This window comes from Bubalus bubalis, chromosome 19, assembly GCF_019923935.1.
Source record: "Bubalus bubalis isolate 160015118507 breed Murrah chromosome 19, NDDB_SH_1, whole genome shotgun sequence".
NCBI lineage: Eukaryota > Metazoa > Chordata > Mammalia > Artiodactyla > Bovidae > Bubalus > Bubalus bubalis.
In genome coordinates this window covers 18,220,892-18,240,779 of record NC_059175.1, presented here as the reverse complement: position 1 = coordinate 18,240,779, position 19,888 = coordinate 18,220,892, and the positions used below count along the sequence as shown (strand labels likewise).

General features: G+C 42.2%; 1 protein-coding gene across 4 annotated transcripts in view; it reads right to left on the bottom strand.

The window, feature by feature from the left end:
- ELOVL7 (ELOVL fatty acid elongase 7) overlaps positions 1-19,542 on the bottom strand; it is a 79,180-nt gene extending 59,638 nt beyond the window's left edge. For 2 of the 4 annotated variants that reach the window (XM_025270503.3, XM_006046963.4), the window contains exon 1: positions 19,302-19,540. The gene's annotated coding sequence lies outside the window, so the exon portion shown is untranslated. Of the gene's footprint in view, positions 1-19,301 lie in introns of all 4 variants that reach the window. The other 2 variants (XM_025270502.3, XM_006046961.4) reach the window with 2 other exon arrangements.
- Positions 19,543-19,888: the final 346 nt, after the last annotated feature.

Below are 19,888 nucleotides of genomic sequence, written 5' to 3'. Positions count from 1 at the left end.
AGTCCATAGGGTTCCAAAAAGTCTAACATGACTGAAGCGACTTAGCACGCATACTATGAGTACAGGAGGACGGGTGAGCGGTGGAGAGAAATAGGTAAAGGAGGTTAAGAGATTGACTCGCAGTTACAAAATAAATGAGTCATGGGTATGATAGGTACTGTGTGGGGAAAATCGTCAGTAATTATGTAATATCTGTACATGATAATAGATGGTAACTAGACTTACCACAGTGATCATTTCGAAATGTATGGAAATACCAAATCACTATGCTGTACCAGGAACTAATAGAGTGTTGTAGGTCAATTGTATTTCAAAAACAAACAAAGTCATAGAAAAAGAGATCAGATTTGTGGATCGAGCGGCAAGGGATGTAAGGAGAGGGTATTGGATAAAGGCAGCAAAGGTACAAACATCTGGTTATAAGATAGATAAGAACTAGGGATGTAACAACATGATAAACATAGTTAACACTGCTGTATGTTTTATATATAGGAAAGTTGTCACAAGAGTAAACCCTAAGAGTTCTCATCACAAGGTAGAATAATTTATTTTTTTAAGTTTGTAACTATGAGATGATGGAGAACATTAAGAACTACTGATGCTGGAGTCCCACCCCCAATTTTCAGATTTGTTCTGCAAAGTTCACTAAAGTTCACTGAAAAGCTCCCTAAACTTACTGAGGTCATCATTTCAGGATGTAAAAGTCAAATAATTATACTGTAAACTTATACAGAGTTTATGTACGTCAATTGTATCTCAATAAAACTGGAAGGGAAAAATAAAGAAGGGGAGGTGTAAGAGAACCGATAAACCAGAGACTACGGTTTGAAGAAGGGCTTTTAGAACTGATGATGTTTTTCTTGGCACATATCCAGGTTAAAAGTCCCAGAGATAGGCTATGAAAGCAGGCAGTTTCAGTGTGGTAGAACTTATCACAGTTGGGTCAGACAATGAACTTTTCTGAGAAGGCTACTCCTAAGTTGGCTTCTGAAAGGGTTTTGAAGTTTCCCAGAGCAATAGCTGGTGGGGAGATGCCAAATCAAGTCAGATGTCCAAGTCCAAAGCATGTGAGACTCAGGAGCGGAAGTGATGAACAAAGTGGGTTAAGAACAGCAGAGAGAGTAAAGCTGGAGAGGGAAGCATCAAAAAAGGAGCACTGTGTTCTATTCGCATATGAAAATGAAAAAGGTAGTCTGCTTCAGATGTGGCGATGGCAAGATAGTGGGATTCTGGCCAGTCCATCCAAACACGTAGTAATTTAGAGTACAAAAAAAATCCTCCATTCCTCTTACCCCTACATCAAATCCACTAGCAAATCCTGACAACACCCTTCTAAATAAATTCTGGAATCCAAGTCGCTTTTCACTTAACAGTTTAGTTCAGTTCAGTTCAGTCTCTCAGTCGTGTCTGACTCCTTGCAACCCCATGAATCGTACCACGCCAGGCCTCCCTGTCCATCACCAACTCCCGGAGTTCACTCAGACTCACGTCCATTGAGTCAGTGATGCCATCCAGCCATCTCATCCTCTGTTGTCCCCTTCTCCTCCTGCCCCCAATCCCTCCCAGCATCAGAGTCTTTTCCAATGAGTCAACTCTTCGCATGAGGTGGCCAAAGTACTGGAGTTTCAGCTTTAGAAGCATTCCTTCCAAAGAACACCCAGGACTGATCTTTAGAATGGACTGGTTTGATCTCCTTGCAGTCCAAGGGACTCTCAAGAGTCTTCTCCAACACCACAGTTCGAAAGCATCAATTCTTCGGTGCTCAGCTTTCTTCACAGTCCAACTCTTACATCCATACATGACCACTGGAAAAACCATAGCCTTGACTAGACAGACCTTTGTTGGCAAAGTAATGTCTCTGCTTTTCAATATGCTATCTAGGTTGGTCATAACTTTCCTTCCAAGGAGTAAGAGTCTTTTAATTTCATGGCTGCAATCACCATTTGCAGTGATTTTGGAGCCCAGAAAAATAAAGTCTGACACTGTTTCCACTGTTTCCCCTTCTATTTCCCATGAAGTAATGGGACCAGATGCCATGATCTTAGTGTTCTGAATGTTGAGCTTTAAGCCAACTTTTTCACTCTCCACTTTCACTTTCATCAAGAGGCTTTTTAGTTCCTCTTCACTTTCTGCCATAAGGGTGGTGTCATCTGCATATCTGAGGTTATTGATATTTCTCCCGGCAATCTTGATTCCAGCTTGTGTTTCTTCCAGCCCAGCGTTTCTCATGATGTACTCTGCATAGAAGTTAAATAAGCAGGGTGACAATATACAGCCTTGATGTACTCCTTTTCCTATTTGGAACCAGTCTGTTGTTCCATGTCCAGTTCTAACTGTTGCTTCCTGACCTGCATACAGATTTCTCAAGAGGCAGGTCAGGTGGTCTGGTATTCCCATCTCTTTCAGAATTTTCCAGTTTATTGTGATCCACACAGTCAAAGGCTTTGGCATAGTCAATAAAGCAGAAATAGATGTTTTTCTGGAACTCTCTTGCTTTTTCCATGATCCAGAGGATGTTGGCAATTTGATCTTCACTTAACAGTGGTCCTCCCTTATCCGAATGACTGCAATAGCTTCTCAACTGGTCTCCCTTATTTCACCTTTGTTCCTCTTCAACATACTTAACACACCAAAGAAAAAAAACAAAATAAAATGAAAACCCTCACGTCACTTCTCTGCTTAAAATGCCCCAATGTCTTCCCACCTCACTCACACTGAGTCAAAGTTCCTATAATGGCCTCCAAGGTCCTAAGTGGCCTTGACTACCTTTCCAACCTCTCCTTTTCTCACCTATCCTCTGACACAGAGGGCATCAGCCACCCCGGGCTCCTGGTCCTTTTTTGAACACTCCAAGAACATCTGAAACCACCATCCCAACAGTGTGGAAGTCTCTTGCAGATACTTGCCAGGGCCACTCCTTCACTTCTTTGGATCTCTGCTAAAATGTCACATTCATCACCCCACCACCATGGACTACCCTGTCTTTGTTGCTTGATTTTTCCCTGTAGCAGTTGTTTTCATGATTTTTATATATTTCACCAATGTTCTATATTTATTTGTTTATTATCTGATTCCCCCTCACTCCCTAATAACACTCTGGAATATAAGCTCCTCGGGGTAAACAGGATCTTTCTCTGTTTTGTGCGTTGCTGCCTCTCCAGCACCTGAGATGATACCTGGAGTATGTCAGACAGGAAAGTATTTGTTGAATGGCTCTGTGGATGGACTTTCTTATAAGGGATATATAGGCATGGGATGGGGAAGAGCCATGACTCAGTTATTTTTGGCAGGTGATGGCAATGAGGATATGACAGAGTTTGAACACAGTGGAAGAGGGCTTCAATGAAGAAAAGACAGTGGAAGTGTGGTTAACAGCAGGAGGAGACAACAGAAAGGCTGTGATGCCTAGTAAGGCATTTCTCTTATAGGCAGTAACCAAGAATCATGAGAGCAAGGGTGGGAAATAAACTGACCTCAAATCTTTGAGACAAGCCAGAATTAGCAGTAACAGGTTCAGTGTGGTTGGGGATGGGAATAGAGTATGGTGTCTTATCAGGGAAGGGAGATGGTACCCAGAGTAGGTGGGTAGGTCATGTGGATTAACAACTCCTGGAGAGAACAAAAACCGTACTGGTCTTTCCCATTACAAATCAGAACATAGGAAAAGTATTATAACATACATGTACATAAGAGCACACACCCACAACATATACAGATAAGTCCATAAAAGGAAGAAAAACAAATGGTCCTCAAAAAGAAGTGTGTATAAGGAAAGTAACCAACAGTAAGATTAAATTAAATCTTTGTGCTTTCTATTTCTGGATTTTGTTGTTGTTCAGTCACTAAGTCATCTCCAATTCTTTGCAACCCCAAGGACTACAGCATGCCAAGCTTTGCTGTCCTTCACCATCTCCCAGAATTGCTCAAACTCATGTTTGAGCAATACCATCCAACCATCTCATTCTCTGTCATCCCCCTACAATTAATTTATCCAGCCTAATCCAGGATTGCAGTGTTCCACAGAAATGAATATTAATAACCTCAGATATGCAGATGACACCACCCTTATGGCAGAAAGCAAAAGAACTGAAAAGCCTCTTGATGAAAGAGGAGAGTGAAAAAGTTGGCTTAAAGCTCAACATTCAGAAAATTAAGATCATGGAACCTGGTCCCATCACTTCATGCCAAATAGATGGGGAAACAATGGAAACAGTGGCTGACTTTATTTTTGGGGGGCCCCAAAATCACTGCAGATAGTGACTGCAGCAATGAAATTAAAAGACGCTTGCTCCTTGGAAGAAAAGTTATGACCAACCTAGATAGCATCTTAAAAAGCAGAGACATTACTTTGCCAACAAAGGTCCGTCTAGTCAAAGTGATGGTTTTTCCAGTAGTCATGTATGGATGTGAAGACTATAAAGAAAGCTGAGCACCAAAGAATTGATGCTTTTGAACTGTGGTGTTGAAGAAGACTCTTGAGAGTCCCTTCCACTGCAAGGAGATCCAATCGGTCTATCCTAAAGGAAATCAGTCCTGAATATTCATTGGAAGGACTAATGCTAAAGCTGAAACTCCAATATTTTGGCCACCTGATGTGAAGAACTGACTCATTTGAAAAGACCCTGATGCTGGGAAAGATTGAAGGCGGGAGAAGAAGGGTTCAACAGAGGATGAGATGGTTGGATGGTATCACTGACTCAATGGACATGAGTTTGAGTAAACTCCAGGAGTCAGTGATGGAGAGGGAAGCCTGGCGTGCTGTGGTCCATGGGGTCACAAAGAGTCAGACAGGACTGAGTGACTGAACTGAACTGTTTATGACCGTTTGGAGTGTAGCCCACCAGACTCCTCTGTCGATGGGATTTTTTAGGCAAGAATACTGGAGTGGATTGCCATTTCCTTCTCCAGGGAATCTTCCCAACCCAGGAATTGAACCCGCGTCTCCTGTGTCTCCTGCATTGAAGGTGGATTCTTTACTTGCTGAGCCATTGGGGAAGCTCAAAACAAAGATTATCCAAACTTAAACAAAAAAAGTTATGAAGAAATGAAACATGACAGACTGATATGATTGGGTCAACAGAGACAGAAGACAGCAACACTAGGAGGGGAGTCAGAAAGTTCTAGAACATTTGAAAGGATATGAGGGGCAAAGAGTCCTGGAGGAGACAAAGGCAAGGGCAAAGGCCAGAGGCAGGGACAAGCAGTATGTTGGAGTAATAGCAAGCAGAGTCAAGGAAGAGACTGATGCTGGATGACTTGGAGAAATGGGTACACAGGGTCTCGAGGCCTCAGTGAAAGAGTGAGAGTTTTTATTCTAGGTACAATGGGAAACCATCAAAGACTTTTTGTTGTTGTTGTATGATTATATTTTATTATAAATGATAAAATACACATAAAATTTACCAACTGACCATTTTTAAGTGCATTGTTTAGTGGTATTAAGTACATTCATATTGTTGGGCAACCATTACCTCCATCCATCTTTGGAACTCTTTGCATCTTATAAAACTGAAACTCTCATCAGAGGCTTTTAAGCAAAGCAGTGACATGATCTGATTTATGTGTTTAAAAATTAACTTGCTTGCTTGGTAGAGAATTGATGGCAGGGAGGCAGCAGGATTAGGAGTTTATTGAAGCAGATGGATTCAGGATACACTTTGGGGACATACCTGACATGATGGCTGCTAAATCGGATGTGAGCACGAGATATAGAAAGAAATGAGGAGGGGAGTTGACTTCCAGATTTCTACATCTCCAGTGTCTAACACACAGAAAATAGTCAAGGTTTATCTCATAAACTAGTGAATATTGATTTAACACTTAAAGCAGAAGTCGTTTTTCCTAGAGAACCAGGAAAACTGAAATGAAAAGTATCATGGAAGAAGGTCATCTCTGTTGAGAGGCCTCGCTATTAGTGCTGTGTCCTTGCAACGTGGATAAATTCTACACAGTTTGTGAAAACATTATATGCCTAATTCTAACATTAACATTAAAAGCTAATCCTTGTAGATGTTTATAAGTGAAACTTTATTAAGCATTTTATATATTTTATTTCATGTCTCTCCTAAATCAATAGGCTTTGAGACTATGGTGCTGTGGGCTATACTCCAGAAACAACAATGGATACATAGATTTGATGTTTTTGAGATGGTATGAACCCTCTAATGCCCATCCTTAGACTAATCTTAGGTCTAAAAAACCTGCTTTACTTAGCATGAGTTGTTACTGTAATCATTATAAGAACCTAAACTTTATTCATTTAAGTTTGAATCTTGCAATAAGGAGCTCATGATCTGAGCCACTGTCAGCTCCAGGTCTTGTTTTTGCTGACTGTACAGACCTTCTCCCTTGTCTGCTGCAAAGAATATAACCAATCTGATTTCAGTATTGACCATCTGGTGATGTCCGTGTGTAAAGTCAACTCCTGTGTTGTTGGAAGAGAGTATTTGCTATGACCAGTGCATTCTCTTGGCAAAGCTCTGTTAGCCTTTGCCCTGCTTCATTTTGTCCTCCAAGGTCAAATGTGCCTAGTACTCCAGGTATCTCTTGACTTCCTACTTTTGCATTCCAATTCTCTATGATGAAAAGGACACCTTTTTTGGTGTTAGTTCTAGAAGGTCTTGTAGGTCTTTATAGAACCATTCAACTTCAGCTTCTTCAGTATTTGTGGTTGGGGCATAGACTTGGATTATTGTGATGCTGAATGGTTAAAAGGACAGAAACTGTAAGGATCTAACAGAAGCAAAAGATATTAAGAAGAAGAGGCAAGAATACCCAGAAGAACTGCACAAAAACGGTCTTAATAACTGGGATAACCACAATGGTATGGTCACTCACCTAGAGCCAGACATACTAGAGTGGGAAGTCAAGTGGGTCTTAAGAAGCATTGCTCCGAACAAAGCTAGTAGAGGTAATGGAATTTCAGCTGAGCTATTGAAAATCCTAAAAGATGATACTGTTAAAGTGCTGCACTCAATATGCTAGCAAATTGGAAAACTCAGCAGTGGCCAAAGGACTGGAAAAGGTCAGTTTTCATCCCAATCCCAGAGAAGGGCAATACCAAAGAATGTTCAGATGTGAAAGTGTTAGTCACTCAGTTGTGTCTGACACATGGACTATAGCCTGCAACACAAGGACTGCAGCCCACCAGTCTCCTCTGTCCATGGGATTTCCCAGGCAAGAACACTGGAGTGGGTAGCCATTCCTTTCTCCAGGGGATCTTCCCGACCCAAGGATTGAACCTGGGTCTCCTGCACTGCAGGCAGATTCTTTACCATCTGAGTCACCAGGGAAGTCTACAAGAATGTTCAAACTACTGTACAACCGCATTCATTTCACATGCTAGCAAGGTAAAGCTCAAAATCCTTCCAGCTAGGCTTCAGCAGTACATGAACTGAGAAATTTCACATGTACAAGCTGGATTTAGAAAGGGTAGAGGAACCAGAGGTCAAATTGCAAACATCCACTGGATGATAGAAAGCAAGAGAATTCCAAAAAAACATCTACTTCTGTTTCATTGACTTTGTGAAAGCCTTTGACTGTGTGGATCACAACTAAGATTGCCAAGAGAAAACCTTAGATATGCAGATGATACCACCCTAATGGCAGAAAGCAAAGAGAAACTAAAGAGTCTTTTGATGAAGGTGAAAGAGAAGAGTGAAAAAGCTGGCTTAAAACTTAACAGTCAAAAAACTAAGATCATGGCATCCAGTCCCACCACTTCATGGCATATAAATGGGGAAACAATGGAAACAGTGACAGATTTTATTTTCTTGAGCTCCAAAATCACTGCAGATGGTGGCTGCAGCCATGAAATTAAAAGATGATTGCTCCTTGGAAGGAAAGCTATGGCGAACCTAGACAAAGTATTAAAAAGTCAAGACATCACTTTGCTGACAAAGGTCCGTATAGTCAAAGCTACGGTTTTTCCAGTAGCCATGTACAGATGTGAGAGTTGGACCATAAAGAAGGCTGAGCGTCAAAGAACTGATGCTTTCAAACTGTGGTCCTGGAGAATATTCTTCAAAGTCCCTTGGACTGCAGAGAGATCAAACCAGTCACTGTAAAGGAAATCAATCCTGAATATTCATTGGAAGGACTGATGCTGAAGCTCCAATACTTTGGCCATCTGATGGGAAGAACTGACTCACTGGAAAAGACCCTGATGTTGGGGAAAACTGAAGACGGGAGGAGAAGAGGACAACAGAGGATGAGATGGTTGGATGGCATCATGCAACTCAATGGACATGAGTTTGAACAAACTCAGGGAGATTGTGAAGGACAGGGAAATGCTGTGTGGTGCAGTCCATGGGGCTGCAGAGAGTTGGACATGACTTAGCAACTGAACAATAAAATTTTATTAGCCTAACCCTGATGCCTTTGAAGAGATGCTTCCAAGTTTACCTGAAGAGATGCTTCAGAGTTTACCTTCATTATTGTCCACAATAAATTAGTTATCAAGAGCCAATATTAATATATGGGACTTTCCTAGTGGTCTAGTGGTTAAGAGTCTATGCTTCCACTGCTGGGGGCACAGGTTTGATCCCTGATCGGGAACTAAGACGCCACACGCCACATGGCTGGGCCAAAAGGAAATAAACTTTAAATAAAGAACCAATATTAATTAAAGAATATTTTCCCATCTTTACCAAAACTATTATTGAAAGCATTATATTTACATGAAGTGATTCAAGATCCTTTTTATAAGAACCTACTTGATAAATAAATTCCTCCTATAATTCATTTCTAGGAGGAAAAAATTACCTTAAAAACTGATCTTTCATTTTAAAAAACCAAACCAGTAGAGTTGTGGTAATACCATCTTACTCTTTCATCTACTCCCAGCTAGTAGTTAAAATTTAGTGTTCCATTATCATAATTCTATCACCTAGATTTCCCCCTTCTGTGCTTGAATCATAATATATGTATTGTGAGCATTTCAAATATTCTTTTTAATGTGGAATGTAAATTATATATTATCACATACAAACTTTGTCCTATTTCATAAGCACATTATCTGCCATCCTCCATGATTCTTTACTAAAGAGGAAGAAATAGATTCTAAGGTCACACAGAATAAATGGCAGGCTATGTAATCAGAATATCTGCATTCTAGACCCAGGTCCGGGCTTCCCTGGTGGCTCAGATGGTAAAGAATCCGCCTGCAATGCGAGAGACCTGGGTTTGATCCCTGGGTTGGAAAGATCCCCTGGAGGAGGGCATGGCAACCCACTGCAGTATTCTTGCCTGGAAAATCCCCATGGACAGAGGAGCCTGGTGGGCTACAGTCCATGGGATCAAAGAGTCGGACATGACTGGGTGACTAAGCACAGACGCAGGTCTGCCACTCACCCTGCAGTGACCTTAGCAGAAATCACCTAAATTTCTTGGAGTCTCAAATTTTCATCTCTAAAATTGAGTTGAGATACACATCACTCAGGGTTACACTAAGAACTGAGATTATGCATGCAAAGAACTTCTTTCATGGCATGCACAAGCAAAGAAGGACAAGGAGGAAAACAGCAGCACCTACTTGTTTGGTAGTAAGGAAATGGTTAACAGCCCACCTTGCTCTGTCTACTGATGAAATAGTGAAAGACTGCAGGTTGACGGATTTTTTAGGGGGTGCCCAGAAAAGCAGTGGGCAGCAACTCTCCTCCGACCTCACCCCATCCAGTCCCACAGATGCTACTTCCATGAGATTCTCAGGCAGTCACCTACAGGTGATGAACTATGCTCAGGACAGAGAATGAGTGTTAGGGGGCTGTTAGATGAGCTAGCATGGGCTGGGCCAGATGGTTTAGCTGTGTTGGCTAAGATAATGCATTTTTCTTCTTTTACACTTTCAGTCATGGTTCAGGGTTAGGTTCTATAATTCATGGGCCTTAGAACGAGAAACATCACATTGCTTTGCATGTCCCACTCATCACACAGGGGAAACGCAATCCTTGTCCTGGTCATGATGTACAGTAAAATCTACAGGACTAATTAATGCTGTTACTTACAGACAAGGATGGATGGGGCAATTTAGGGGCTTTAAGCATTCGGTAGTGGGACTTCCCTGGTGGTGATTATGACTTTGCCTCCCAATGCAGGGGATGTGGGTACAATCCCTGGTTGGGAGCTAAGATCCCACACGCCTTTGGGCCAAAAAAAACAAAACATAAAACAGAAGCAATATAATAACAAGTTCAATAAAGAATTATAAGATGGTCCACATCAAAAAAATCTTAAAAAACCAGATTCAGTAGTGAAGTCATATTCAGAGTTAAGATTAATGAAGACAAAATAATTAGCAAATCAGAAAACCATTTAGACTCTAATCAGGAGAACTCATTTTTAGTCCCCCATTTTTGTTTTATTTCCTAATTAAAAACAATTTTTTTTAAATTGTAGTTGATTTACAATGTTGCATTAGTTACAGGTATACAGCAAAGCGAATTAGTCATACATATACATGTATCTACTCATTTTAAGGTTCTTTTCCCACATAGGTCATTACATACTATTGAGCAGAGTTCCCTGTGCTATACAGTAAGGTCCTTATTAGTTATCTATTTTATATATAGTAATGTGTATACGTCAATCCCAATCTCCCAGTTTATACCTTCCCACTCTTCCCCCTGGTAACCATAAGTTGTTTTTTACATATGTGACTCTGGTCCCACATTTTAAACAGGCTTATGGCCTCGACTGGACTTCCCTGGTGGCTCTGATGGTAAAGAATCTGCCTGAAGTGCAGGAGACCCAGGTTTGATCCCTGGGTCGGAAAGATCCCTTGGAGGAAGAAATGACAACCGTCCCAGTATTCTTGCCTGGAGACTTCCATGGACAGAGGAGCCTGGCGGGCTACAGTCCATGGGGTCACAAAGAGTTGGAGATGACTGACTAACACACACACAGCCTTGGCCAAATGACCTGTACTTGCTGGGCCTCGGTTTCCTCATCTGTAAAAGAAGTTGATCTAAAGGATCTCTAAGGTCCTTTCCAAGTGCAAAACACTTTAACGTGTCTTTTAAAAGACATGTACATGTCCCAACAAAGTTTGCACTTCTTTGCCGCTTGGATGGATGAGTCTGAGCAGTGTCCCAGTGGGAAGGAGGCCTAGGCACCCGCAGTAGTGGTAGTACCATCTTCATTGACACTCTTTGTACTGGCTGCCTCCCTTCCCCTGTCCTGCTATTACTGCCTAGGACCACCTCTCAAATAAACTGCTTACAAAAAGAAAAAAAATCAATACTACAAATTCCGATTAAGAGTACTTACATTATAAAGTGGTAAGAGCATGGGCAGGTGGGCATTGGAGCTCAGACTGAACTGGGTCTGATTTCCAATGCTGTGTCTAACCACATGATCTTGGACAAGTCACTCAACTTCTATATGCATCAGTTTTCTTGTCTATACACTAGAAACACTACCATCCTCCTAGTAGGGCTTCTATGAAGATTAAATAAGGCACATTAGAATTTAGCAAAGTGCCTGGCATACAGCAAGTGTTCAATAAATACTATTATTAGAAAATGTATTTTTATTTTTCACATTTTATGTTTGGTCTTTTTTCACTAACCTGTTCTAATGTTTCAGAAAATAATTATCATACCACTATAACAAACATTTGAATCTAGAATAAATTATACCTTGCCTAATTCAACTTACCAACTTAATAACACTAAGAAATTGATCCAGTTTAACTGATTCTAGCTAACGCTAGCCTTTGTATCTTTGCTTTCAATCTTTATGGAAGTCATTTAAGGGAGATAGGAACCAGCTCTAGGTTCTATGTATGGGTTCACATTATTAAAATAAGCTTAAATATTATATGGATACTAAAAGCCTAATTTAAAATAAGTAGAGTTGACTATGTACCATTAGTATGGTATGCTAAGCAAAGGAAAAAAAAAATCTACATGTACTCTGCTTTTTACAATCTAAATGGCAAAGTTTCACTTGTTTTTATTAATGAGGTGCATAAAATACCTACAGAGGCAAAGGTTCTGACAATCTACTATGAAACAACATAAATGATTATAGTCTAACAGCTGTAATTAAAATAAAAATACCGCTGCAATTTTGACTGGTTCTGGTTGATTAATCAAAAAAAAACTGTTTGAAGAATCAAAAAATTATATATATACCATAAATATGTACTTTACCTTAAGACATATTAATAAGCACTAATTTCCCAGTTTTCCAAAGTAGTTTCAAGATTTCCCTTGAGGAAGAATTCCTGCCCAATATTTTTCTCACATAAACCATAGTCAGAATTTATTTTCTACAATTCTCACTTTTAGTGTTCTATGTGGACTGAAAACTAAAAAACAAAAAGAAAACAAACAGAAAAAAATTGCAAAGCAAGCTTAGGATATTATCTTTCAAGCTTTCAAAATCTCTCCAATTCTTTACAGTTCTCCTGCCTACTTTTTAAGTCACTCGCTTTAAAGGAAACTTTCCAAAGAATACAACATTCTCTTCACAGGAATAAAACTCTTTCCTTTTGTACTTTTATAGATTTACACACATTTAAATTACCTAATCACAATAACAAACGTAACTGACATCAATAGGCTTGCAATAAAGATAGTCACTGACCCAGTCATAGGAGCAGGGAACAGGCTACTCGAAGCCCATATTCATCATATCTGGGCAGCATTTGGTATATTTTACGGAGAAATGAACAAGGGCTCATAGGGTCAACCAGTTAGATGTCAAGAGGATTATCTTTATATTAGGATGTGTGCATGCTAAGTCACTTCAGTCGTGTCCGACTCCGTGACGCTATGGACTGTAGCTCTCCAGGCTCCTCCGTCCATGGGATTCTCCAGGCAGGAATACTGGAGTGGGTTGCCATGCTCTCCTTCACGGGACCTTCCTGACCCAGGGATCGAACCCCTGTCTCTTATGTCTCCTGCATTGGCAGGCGGGCTCTTTACCACTATTTTCACCTCGGAAGCCCCATATTAGGATGAATCATATGTAACTGCCAATATCCAAATGGCTTTTCCTAGAGAAATGTCAACTGAATATGTTCAACGTAATATATTTCTATTTTTTAACTGTAAAAATATTGACTATACTTAATGTTTAATATTATATCTATTACCCCCTTGCTCCTCCCTTTGAACAATGGAGGTTGTGGTTCTTACACTTCACTTTTTAAATTCCACATTTGCTCAGGAATAAGTTATTCTATAAGCAGTCACTTGACATTGGTTTCCTAAGAATGTGATTTCTATTTTCTTTCTTTCTTCAGGTTAAAGTCTCACTTCTTAGAATTTCAAAGAAATTTTTCAAAGACTGAAGGTATAAGAATATGCCTTGCAGCGAATTGCAGGATAAAAGCAGAGGGACTAATGTGTGAGGTCAGCATTTGTTTGCTTCTCAGACATACATCTTTGGGCTTGTAGGATCCAGCACAGCACTGTCTGCCTAGAGAAGGCAGGAAATGGTAAGAAGAGGATTGAGCAGAGAAGCCCTGGACAGACTAAGGGTAAGACCCCGTGAGATACAAGCAGCCTTTCCTTCTGATCTGTCCGTGTTATGCCATGTAACTATAATAAGCAAACAAATACATCATAAATGTGCTATTAAGACAAAAATCCCACAATTTGGGATGGAAAGGAAGGAGACAAAGGAACGGGGGGCTGTTTTTAGATGAGGGACAACTTGCCAAACCCTCTTTTTCTAGTTCTCATATTTCTACCACTGACCCTAAAAAGTCTAAAATAAGGTTTATGTTTATGGTTGTCCTTAAGTATTATTAAGTATTAGTCGCTCAGTCCTGTCTGACTCTTTATGATCCCATGGACTGTAGCCCACCAGGCTCCTCTGTTCATGGGATTCTCCAGGCAAGAATACTGAGTGGGTTGCTATTCCCTTCTCCAGAGGATCTTCCCGACCCAGGGATCGAACTAAGGTCTCCGGCATTGCAGGCAGATTTTTTTTACCATCTTAGCTACTTGGAACCTCACAAAACTAGTGTTGGATATCAGAACCCTAGTGTCTTAAGAGACACCCTCTAAATAATCAACCCACAAAGTTAGTATACTAAGGCGGAAGAGCCTGAATGTTGTAACTATACTTGGGTTTAAATCCTGGCTACACACTTGTAACCCTGGGCCCTTACTGAGCACACTTGCTGCTTCTTCACCTGAGCACTTTTCTTCACTTTTCTGCACCCATGTGTGCTATAAGGATTCTGGTGCAGACCTTGCTGTCTGCAGACAATTCATGAGAAAAATGCACAGAAAGTGCCTGACTGCGACTATTGACTGATACCTAAAAGATGCCCAAACTTTTCCCCTCGTAATCGTTAGCAAGAGTGTGCATTCTATAAACAGTTGGCACAAGCTCATTTTCTGTTCCCAAATTATTGTGTACACTGAGCATAATCAAGATATCTCATGTAAACAGTGAAGGGAGCTGTCCTTTCCAGGGTCAGATAGAGAAAAGAGATAAAGCTCCACAGGAGAGGGAGAGGTTCCAGAATGATGAAGTTGCAAGTGCAGAGGGGTGCTTTTGAAATACAAATCTGAACAGGTCCCTTCCCTTCTTAAAGGGCTCCAAAGCACCCCCCATTGCCTGTAGGATAAAATCCAAAATTTTTACTAGGTGAAATGCAGCCTTCAGTAAGCCAAGCATGCTTAGCAACCTCCTATCACACCCTGCTCTGCAGTGATGTTTCCAGTGTCTCCAGTCCTCTGAATGCACCACAGCCTGAATTTGACTTCCAGCCCTCAGCCCCTCTCTACTTCCAGCGTTCCTTCTTTCGGCTCAGGAGGGCAGTTTTGCCTGCCTTCCCATTTGGCTTCCCCCATGCTCTGTTTGTGTTAATCGCAGTTTTTCACACTGTACTGTATTTACCTCCCTTGAACCCACACAGACCTGGACGAGCTTCAGCATTCTGCCAACCACTTTGCCTGATGCAAACCTGACACTCAGATGTTTACTGAATTTGAACTTCTGCAATTCCCAAATTTTGACTGAGTTTGACTCTATACTTGATATTGGAGGAAATAAAGGAGCTGGGCTGCTGGTGGTCAAGGCCTGTGGCTGCTTCTCCAAGTGGATGCAGATTTGTCTTTAACAAGGCAGTCTTACAAGTTATATGTTATATGGTAACTTAGTTCATCTGAATAATGGAAATATCTATCTCTTTGGGCATATTTATCACCAATAAAAAGGATAATTTTACTTGTCGAGGCAATAACATGTGCTTTTGATATATCTAAATCAGTTTGATTCAGTCACTCAGTCGTGTCTGACTCTTTGTGACCCCATAGACTGCAGCACACCAGGCTTCCCTGTCCATCATCAACTCCCAGAGCTTGCTCAAACTTATGTCCGTTGAGTTGGTGATGCCGTCCAACCATCTCATCCTCTGTCGTCCCCTTCTCCTATCTAAATCAATTAGGAGTAATTAAAAACCTCAATTTTTAAAAAAGACTGATCCTATAAAGTGCATGGGTGTTCAGCTTTTCATAATGTGAGTAGTCCAAATTGGATGAGTCCAATTTGTGTTTATGGGATGCTTCTTTCCCTGCTTTATAATGTATTTTATTGAAATTCAAGATCAGTTCTCAATTTAACATGCTACTACATATCAGTTCAGTTAAGTTGCTCAGTCGTGTCTGACTCTTTGCGACTCCATGAACTGCAGCAGGCCAGGCCTCCCTGTCCATCACCAACTCCCAGAGTTTACCCAACTATATATACAAAGGCTCCAAAATTCTTCCATATTCTAAAGCTGATGTTTGCACATGTAGCACACCAAGAAGAATAAACAATTAAACAAATTAGAAAAAGTCTTATTTCTTCAACTGAAATAGTAATTACCTGAAGACAGAGGCTTTCTTTTATGTACATTCCATTGCCTAGCATAAAGAAACAAATCCCAATTTGTACAATGACATATCTCCAAAGGTAAGCATTATTGCAATGTGAGTTGTTTATAATTATTGCTAATACACCTATCCAACAACAGAGGATTAGTTAAAGAAATCATATTATAATTATTGGGATAAATGCAAATAATAGGAGTTTTAGAAATTATAAGAAAAATGCTTACTATATATTACAAGGAAAATATAAAATATTAAAACTCTATAGTAGTATGATAGAGGAAAACATGTATTTAAAAAATGAGAGAGACAAAGGTAAAATGGCAAAATGTTTGCTGTGGTAGAATCATGCTCGGGGGCAGAAATTCTCTTTTTGGCTCCCCAATCTCAGCACTTCCAGTTTTCTTTTCTCCTCACCTCAGACCTCCCCAAGCACAGCCAGTTCTTCTTCAACAATGCCTTTCAGGATTAATCCAGGCCCACATCACCTTATACAGAGGCTTTGAGAAAAGATTCCCATTTAGCCTGTCTTCAGAATATCCAACTATCATATCTACTGTCAGAATAAGACAGTTATTCTACTTCTAAATTATCTACTGTGGTAATCTCTTCATTTATGTTTTCTGCATTTTTATGTATGTGTTATATTTGTCAGTAAAATTGGGGTTTTTATGTAACTCACTGTGGTTTCATATCTTGTTTTGCTAGGATAAGGTTAGGATTCATGATTCTCTGTTGATATGGTCCTTATTCATTACACTTTTAAGTGGAATGTTTAGCCGGGATAGGCGGGTTTCAGCAATGTAGCTGACAGAGGCCAACTCCTCTTCTTTCGCATTGTCTGCCAGCTCCCCTATGTTTACTGAAACAAACTCCCTAACGTTCTCTAAAACCCAGCTTAAAAATTTTTAAGTTTTCTATCATCATCCAACCCACCCAATATATGCTACCTTAATTCATCTTGCATCATATTCTGCAACCATTTATCAAGCTGATACTAGTTGCAAGGCTTGAAAAGTTAGCCTTACTTTGTTTACAATCTTTCTATGGACCATGACTATTGATGAAAGAAGCTAACCAACAACAAAAAAATGATAAAAGCGATAAACAAATGTTCAGGAGTGGGGAAGAGGGAGACTAGTAAAGAGAAGAGGGGAACAGAGGTGAGAATGAGGAAGGCTAGAAGGAAGAGACAAGGTAAAAGCTGAAAAGAGGTTTCAGATTGGGAAAAGTGTGATCTGAGACACAACCTCTGAGTTTTGCACCTGGGTGACTATGATAAAGGAGAGGGAAGCTAACATAACTGGTGTTAACTAGAAATGCTTTGGCGTAAAGCAAGACAAATCCAAATGAAATACAATAAGTCCCCTACAAACGACCAAGTTCTATTCCAAGAGTGTGTTTGTAAGTCCAACAGAGTTAGTACTATATTGTAATAGGTTTATAATACTTCTCACACAAATAATACATAAAAAAACAAACACACACACACACACAAAAAAAAACAAAGAAAATGTGTACAGTTGTACAACAGCTGGCATACAAGGGCTGGCATCAAGTGAACAGGCAAGAAGAGTCACTGACTGGAGGAGGGAGAAGAGATGGGAGATGATAGAACTGAAGTGTCATCAGCAAAAGGAAATGGAGAGCAAGCTGCTATTTCATTCACACCTGACGTTGACGGCGCAGATTGTTTCTTGCTGGAACCAGATGCACACTTGGACCTTTGAAAGTTCACAATCGGGAAGGTTCTTCATATGAGGGGGACTTGCTGTATTACAATATGCACTGATAGACGCTACACTCAAACTGAATAAGATCCATGGAAACCACAGAATTTAAGGCAAGTAAGTAGCAGTGATAACCTAAGTAACAAAATTCTATGAAAAGGAAACCTAAATGAGTACAAAGTTACACAAGAAGGAAAAAAGGAACCAGAGAATGAGAGCCTGGTCAGTGAAGCATGAAACAGCACAGGACTTCAGGAAAGTCAGAGAGGAAAGAAAGGAACTCTAGGTGAGTGGGTACCCACAGAGGTTGTTACCAGCCTCAGCCCTGGACCAGAGCCCCTGAGTTCGCATCTCAGTTGGAATCTCCTCCTGCTATTTGTGTGCCTTTGGGCAAGTTCCTGTGTCTCAGTTCCCTTAATTGAAAAAGGATCATGTTTTCATTTATTTACTCCATAGGGCTGCTGTGAGAATTAACAGATTTGATACAAGTTCTTACAACAGTGCCAGGCCAAGAAGCATTCAATACATGTCTGCCACTGGGGGTGGAGGGGATTTTTTTTTTAATCCTCAGTGACCTAGAGGGGAACAATTTCAAGCCAGTAGTAGAAACAAAAACTACAAAGTAAGGGAATTAACAGTCAAGTGATGGGCAAGAAGACGGGACAATCAAAAGTATGATGACTCTTTCAGGGCAGTGAAACAGTAAGAGCGAGAAAGAGTAACCTGAGAATATAGGGTTAAGTGAAAAAGCTTTTCGAGGGAATAGATCAGTAAGAGGAAAAAGGCTTGGTCGCCAAAACTATTCTTCAGTCGTTGTGAGACTTGTTTTCCCCAAGCTGGACAGGGGTAGAGACCAGATCCTTCCTGTCCCAGCCTTCCCCAGGGAGCTCTAAAGAACGCTCCCTTGGCATCCGGTAAGTTTGAATCAGCGCTGGTTGATTAGGGGGGAAGGCCCATTTTCTAACCAACGATACCTCGGAAGATGAAACAACAGGCTTTCCGATTTCCATCTCCGGCACGACCTGTTCTACTGCTCTGTACTCATCACTCTCCTCAGCCAGCAGCCGCTGCCGGGACAGGATGCAGTTCAGGGAGCCAAAAAGCAAGAGCAGCTCCCCTAGTTAATTCTGGCCTCGAGGACACAAAAGCACCCCAGAAGGGAAAGAAGCAGAAAGACAGGGGCTCGGGCAGGCGGGGTAGGGGTAGGCTGTGGCGAGCAAGGCCAGATCCCGGAGCTTGGAAAATGACCTCGGCGGTCAAGGTCGAGGAGGTCCCTCTTCCTCCCCGTCCCACCAGCAAGCACCTTTGTCCTCCCGCCTGGAACAGCGGGGCCCAGTGCCCCGGGAAAGCTAGGGGAGGGCTCAAAACCCAGGGACGGCGGGGACCACCGTTCCTGTGCGATGCTGGGGGTGGGGGTGGGGGTGGGGGCTCCCAGGGAGGGCGCAGGTGAGCTCCGCGGCCCCGCCCGCTGGCGGGAAGGGCTTTGAACCTGGGCACTCGCCGGCGTCGCGGCCACAACTTCCGAAGCGCCCCCCAGAGTCCAGGCAGGGCCTGGCCGGGCTCCTGAGTCTTCCGGACCCGGATCCCACTCCTCGCGCGCCGCGCCCAAGTTCTTTCCACTAGGCTGCCCTCGATCCCCCGGTCCTGGGGTCCTCTCCCTCTCCTCCCCATCTCTCCTCCTCTGCGCCCCGGAAAAGTTAGGCCCCGGCCCCCCGGCTGGGAGCCCTGCACTCACCCCGCGAGGAGCGGAGCCGAAGCGCCTGGGCGCGCAAGCAGAGGGCGGCGGCGGGCGGCGGCGCGAACGCGGAGCTCCTCACAGCGGCCCCTGCTGCCTTCGCCACCGACCAAGCTAGAAAAGGGGCGGAGGCGGCCGGGGTGTCACCTGCCCGCTCTCCCACCCTGCCGCGTGACACCGCGCAGCGCCGCCCCCTGCCCGCCCTCCGCGGCCGCCAGGTACCCGCGAGGGGGCGCGGGGAGGAGCCGCCCGCTGGGAAGGACCCGCTGGGAGGTGCGCGCGGCCTCGGGCGCCCCTCCTCCTCCTGGCTCGGCGCCCCGCCGCTCGCATCGCGGCTGGGACCGGACACCGAGGGTTGCTCGGGAAGATCGGTTCTGACCTCTGGACATTTCTTTCTGAGCACAGATGTCATCACCTGAGGTCATCTCGAGGTTTAAATAATAAAGGTTTAAATAATGTGAAAACTGTTGTCAAGCATGACTCAGGATTAAGTTGCAGAAAAATCTGAAATGAGGGAAACCTGGCCGAGGATGAGGCTAGCGGCGGAGTGGTAGGAAAAAAAGGGAGTTCTCGCTCCTGAAAAGGCT